Genomic DNA, 6,671 nt, shown 5'->3' with positions numbered 1-6,671 from the left:
AAAATGTGCAAGGTGACAATATTTAAAATGTATTATGCGTTCGCTGTGAAAATACAAAGAAAACAATACACCTTATAAGCGTGATTACTGATTACTGATTACGTTTAGAAAATTTTCTCGCCTTTTTCTTGACGCATTATACATGTAACACCAGGCTAAAAACCTAGTCTAGTACAATCACTATCTATGGTCTAGCACTTGAATGGCGCCTGTCTACGGAAATACAATGAAATGCATGCAGATAGTGTAATGAAGCAATACTTCTAAGAAAATTAATAACTCCCCACACCGAAACCAGGCCAGTTACGCAGGAGTAATTTTTATAGTGCCCAAGTGTGTGCGCAGTACACTGAAGAGCACAAACTATTCCATTTTCTCTCATAACGCAGTGGGACGGAAGACCGACACGACTGGCGAGAGATCCTAACCAAACTTGGAAATAACAATATGTTTCCAACGCGGAAATCGAACCCACGACCTCCGAGTCAAGAGCCACGCTCTTAACCACTGGACCTGGCGTCAAAATTAAGAAAATTAATAAAGAATAAAGAAAATTCCTAAGAAAACGCAATGCTATGGTCTCAGAGTGATCAGACACAACCTGAAAATAAAGGGCTAAAAATAAGAAGTTTAGAAAACTATAAATTTTATAACCTGACCATGACAAATTACATGGGATATACCTGTTTTTATTGTTCTGTGGGATATACAGTATACTTACAGTGTGTAATAAAACTAAGTGAAAATATTTAGGGTGTGTACGTGTTCCTTGTAGAAAGTTCACTGTGAAAGTAGCAGCGCTGAAAGACCAATTTTTTTAAACTTTTGTATGGGCGAGCGCCCCAGCGTCACGAGTTTCCCCATACAAAAGTGAAAAAAATGTTTGTTCTTTCAGCGCTGCTACTTTCACAGTGAACTCTCTACAAGGAATACATACACACCCTAAAGTATTATCACTTAGTTTTTTAACACACTGTATAGTTTGTTATAATTGATTTGGCCAGTAGTTTAGAGTACGTATATTTTATAATTATATTATACAGTCAAAATCATGTATATGTTTATTTTTCTCTATGGTCAAAATCATAACCCTTCCTATTGGCTTTGTCGAAGTCGGGTAAAGTAACATGAGAAAACCACAGGTGCGTTTTGTCTGGTATAAAAATAACATCGTATTTATCTTATATCTTTAAACGAGCAATTCCTGTATATATACTTATATAATATATCATTGGAATCTCGGAATCGGCTCCAACGATTTTCATGAAATTTAGTATATTGGGGGTTTCGGGGGCGATAAATCGATCTAGCTAGGAAGCATTTTTGGAAAATGTCATCTTATTCGTGTTTTATCGAATACCGAGCAAAGCTCGGTCAAATAGCTAGTAGACAGATGATACGAGAAGGTACATTTTGAATTAATATATTCTGTGCCTGTACGGAATAGTTTTTAGTATATAAAAAATACATATTTGTTGTTAAAGCGGCAACTGAAATACACAATCGGTGAAAATTTCAGAACTCTAGCTATACTTAGTAATTCTTGAGATACAGCCAGACAGACGTGACGGACAGACATCAAAGTCGCAGTAACAGGACGTGACGTGGTAGAGCCATGCTTCGGCTCCGAAGCATGGCTCCCCCAACTCCCCAAACAAACTATAATGTTATGAATATTTTTCCTCCTGTTTTGTCCCTGTCATATTCTAACTCTTGACGTCTGAGTCATGAAAATTCCTGTTTCCCCTGATTCATATTTAATGTTTCCCCTGATTCATATTTTACCCAAAGAATGACAATGTTCATTCAAGCACTTACGTTGTAGGAAAATTACAGTAGTTATCAATAATCATCTCTTATGTTTATCGCAATTCGCACCTGGCACTTTAGTATAGATACTTAATTTATCTACCATCTTGAAATAATCATAGCTAGGCGTAGAGTCATTCAGGAGTTACGTCACACAATGTATTGATGGGTGCGTAGATGGGTAAAGATAAGAATCTATACTTATATTATACTAGATGATGCGAGCAACTCCGTTGCGTCAAAACTCGTTTATCGCGCGGGAACCGTACACTTTTCCGGGATAAAAAGTATAAGGGCATAAACTGCGTTAAGCGGGCACCCGCGCGGTTTCATACAAAAGTGACCCGTCGCAGGAAGCCGCGCGGCAAACCGTCGCGGGCAGGCGTGCGGCGTGCCCCGCGCCCGCGCAACGGAGCCCGTCTCCCCGCGCGACGGTTCCCGTTGCGGAGGCAGGCGCGGGGCGCGCCGAAAGGAGCACGCGCGGGCTTGTTCGGTTAATGACGCTATGTGTTACGCCTACGGGCGGCACGCGCTTAGTAACATTACATAATATTATGCTTTCAGTTCTTAAAACAACACCGAAACCCCCAAACACAACCCGCACGGCGCAGTTGTGATATGACGTCACACCGTTACCGGGCGCCCGCGTCGTACAGTTACAACTTATTTTGCTTATAAATCGGAAACTAATTAACGTATCCAAGTAATTCTTTCACTATATAATATTCTTTATTTTTGACAGAGAATGTGGACTGCTAATAATCAAAATTAGGTAACATTCTCCATTGACTAAACTTTACAACAAATTCCCCCCATAGCAACCTAGATTCAACGAAAGAGCTCACTGGTTGTCTTTTTTTTTGCTAGTCGTCGTTTTGCTAAGTAATAATATATTAAGTTCTCCATCGATACGACTGTACATGCACAATGTTAAAATTAAACTGGAGACACTGCGTAAGTCGGGTCTCCGCGACGCAACGGGTCCCGCGACGGGGACCGCTGCGTGTTCACGCGCGTGCTCAAGCGACGTGCGCCCGTCGCGGGTGCCCGCTTAACGCAGTTTATGCCCTAATATGTCCTTTCCCGGGACTCAAAGTATCTCCATACCAAATTTCAGCAAAATCAGTTCAACGGTTTGGGCGTGAAGATGTAACAGAAAGACAGACGGACACACTTTCGCATTTATAATAGTAGAAGATACAGAGAAAAATGTAAAAAAAATCGGCCAAGTGCAAGTCGGACTCGCGCACGAAGGGTTCCGTACCGTTATAGAGGAAATATAGGCCAGTGTTTTTGTATAGAAGCCCCCCTTAAATTTTTATTTTAAGGCTTTTGTGAAATTTTCAAGTGCCTACCTATTATCATCATTGATACCGAGCAAAAAATGTTTGAAAAATCACGTTTGTTGTATGGGAGCTCCCCATAAATATTTAATTTATTTTGTTTATATTATTTCTTGTTATAGCGATAACAGCAATACATAATCTGTGAAAATTTCAACTCTCTAGCTATTACCGTTCTTGAGTTACAGCCTGGGCCCTGGAGACAGACGGACAGTCATCGAAGTCTTAGTAATATCTTGTTTTTATCCTTTGGGTTTGGAACCCTAAAAAGGTATAGTTCAGTCATCGTTCAGTTGTCAATTTCGCAATATGGTTTTCTAAACTAACTTTAATACCTTGTTAATATCTTCATTATTTAAATATGTATCATTAATTTAATGTTCTTTTGTATTTTAATGTTATATGACAGTTGTTTACTTAAGTGAGGACTATAATGTTTAAATAACTCGCAATAATAATAACTACCAGACCGGTTTCGGTGATGGTGGCCGGTTTCATTGAAAGCAAGCGGGAATTACACGGGAATAATTTTATAGTGCCCAAGTGTGTGCGCCTAACACAAGAGCACTTTCTCTTCTTTACTCTGTAGTAGTCGTTGAATAGCCCAGTAGGAAAAACGACCGATACGACTGGCGACTGGCGAGAGATCAGGCGCAGGACAGACTTTTTACATGCCCATCTGACGCATTGATCATCTTACTTGTCAGACAATCAGGCGATCATTATGCATTATCGTAACCAAACTTGGAAATAACAATTCAACGGGGGGAATCAACCGACGTTTTTCCGAATCATGCCCAGGCTCTTGAGGGCTGAGGCTGCCTTCACATTAAGTCGCGAGTAGTGCGCAGCCGCGCGACTGCTATACTAACGAGCCGCGCGGCTGTCGCGCGTTTGAACGCAGTCTTAGCCACTGGACCATGGAGGATCAGTATTTTGGATGGTATAATGCTAAGTACTCACATACGGTTTTGCTCGATAGTTTACTCCGAATCGAAGGAAATGACATATTTGACATAATATTTAATTCCATCGAGCCGGCTCGAAGCGAGCCTTCGAGCTGTCAGTTTTGCGGTCTACACGGTGGTTATTGCTCGATTTGGAGTAAAACTATCGAGCAAAACCGTATGTGAGTACTTAGCATAAAAGTTACATAAAAAGTTCTGATAAAATCAGTCAAATATGCATACTGCCAACTACAAAAAAAAAAGACATTTTAAAGACTTCCAAAATTAAAATGACCTTTTGTGTCCAATGATTGTGTAAACATTTGAATTTGTTTATTAATTTTTACACGAAATTATCGTAAAATGCGCGATTTTAAATCCCAAACGCTATTCCGTTATAAGAAGTGATGGCTTGCCACACCAAACTGACGAAAAACGTGCTAAAAAAGGTAATAGATACGAATTTGGATGAGAAATTAGAAGAACTAAAATCAGAAATACTCCTCAAATTGGACAAAGAACTAGAAGACTCCATGCACGTGAGAAACTATCTTCTAGAACGCTATACAGAGCTGACTAAGAAGATACATAATCTTTCTGAGTTAGACGCTACAATCTCTGGTTTTAGAAACGATGTAAGAAACATGGGAAGAAGACTGGAAGACATGTCTTCTAGAATCGACAACATTGAAAAAATACTGAAGGCGCCTCCTTTGAATCAATAAATTCTGAACCAGTTTTTGTTGTTTTACGTTACTTATGGGCTGTTGCACCACTTCCTGATAAGTGCCGGATAGGCTGTCCACCACTTAACTTAACAGATAGAGTATGGAGAATCTGTCATAAATCATAATATAAGTTGTGTAGATATAGACTGTATAGCCTATAGTATCCGGATTCCGGCACTTTATCAGGAAGTGGCTTGTACTATTATCTATTCTGTGGAAGTGGTGAAACAGGCCCTTACTTTATAAGGCGGACGGCGGACCCTAGACGATCAATTTTAGTGCCCAATATTACGAATTTGGACGGTTTAGGGTTAATAAATAACTTATTGTAGTTACAATAAATTGTTCAATATTGGCTTAGGAGCTGCCTTTGAGGGCAGAATGGACGGCTTCCGTGAGTTTTATAGTCTAGATAATAGTGTATGAATACATGCTATGAATAAATAAACTTTGTCTGGAACTTAGGTTTTGTTAGAAAGTTGCAGAATGTACGGTCGCTCTGGGATAGTTGTTTCTGAAGTTTTTTGACAGTACATTTTATTTTATAGCGCTCTGATTGGTTAGTGTGAAAATTCAAAAAGCTAAATAAATTATATTCTAGCGCAATATTCACGTAAAGTACCCCACTCACTATCCTGCATTGAAGACCGCCGTGCCGTCCGCCGACTTAATGTTTGTGAATGGTGTCGCATTCCGGCCGCCATGCAGGCCTGCGACACCTCACTATCCTGCATAAGCCGGCGAACTGCACGGCGGCCGGCCGTGAATGGGCCCTTTTAGATGCAGCACTCAGCATAGACTGTAAACAAAAAGTTTCGTTCGACGTTTGACAACGTTCCTGTTAATATTCTGGTATACATGGGCGCCGGCAGGGGGTGCCAGGTGTGCACTTGCATTGGAAATCTCGGAATCAACAGAATTATTGAAATAAAAAGCCGTCTATTGTAAATCATTTTACCATGCCATACAAAGATAGTTCGTAATGATTCGGCACTAAATGTATTCTGTTGACGTAAATATAAACACTGTTAGGTATTCGTAAAAAGTAATAAAAAGAAAAGAAAGAAAACTAAAATCTGCACACCTTGGAAATTTATTCTGCCGACGCCCATGCTGGTATACCTACTGTGTGCAACATGTCGGATTGTGTTCGGATTATGGATTCGGGTTTACTTCTGTATGTGGTACTAGCGCCCTCTGCTCCAACCTTTGGGTAATAATCCCGTTAATGAAAAATAAAATGATAAAACTAAAATTATATTACTACACGACGAAATAAAACAAAACATTCAAAATCATAAATATATTTTCTGAAAGATAAATTATTGTGATAACAAAATATTAAAATAACAGTAAAAATTGTTTTTGGTAAAATTTTGTAAAACTAAACAAAATACATTATTAGTTACAAATTACAATCTATACTTGTCATATTTTGTTACATAGAAATCGTCGAATCGTCGAATAGACTCATAAAATATATAATATTTTACAATTTAATTTACAAAAAAAAATTAAAAACAAATTATCAAAAATATCGCACATTTTTCTGACAGCATAAAAATGTACACTCGCGCTCAAAAGTTTTTCCTTTTATTTATTTTTATAAACTCGACGATTTTACATTGGCACATAAGTACATAATATTATTTTAGCATACTACTGTGTTGATAGTGTTACTGCCACACTCAGAGACGAATAATAATTATATATTTAACATTAATAAGTAAATGAAGATTTTAACTTTAGCCTCATACTTTACCTATCAAACTCTTCTTTAATTAAGTTTATTCAGTATTAAAAGTATCTGAGTGTGGCAATTAGCGTGACATAACTATAATACA

The sequence above is a fragment of the Aricia agestis genome, chromosome 21 (genome assembly GCF_905147365.1).
Source record: "Aricia agestis chromosome 21, ilAriAges1.1, whole genome shotgun sequence".
In the NCBI taxonomy this organism is placed as follows: Eukaryota; Metazoa; Arthropoda; class Insecta; order Lepidoptera; family Lycaenidae; genus Aricia; species Aricia agestis.
Note: the sequence above shows the minus strand (reverse complement) of the source record.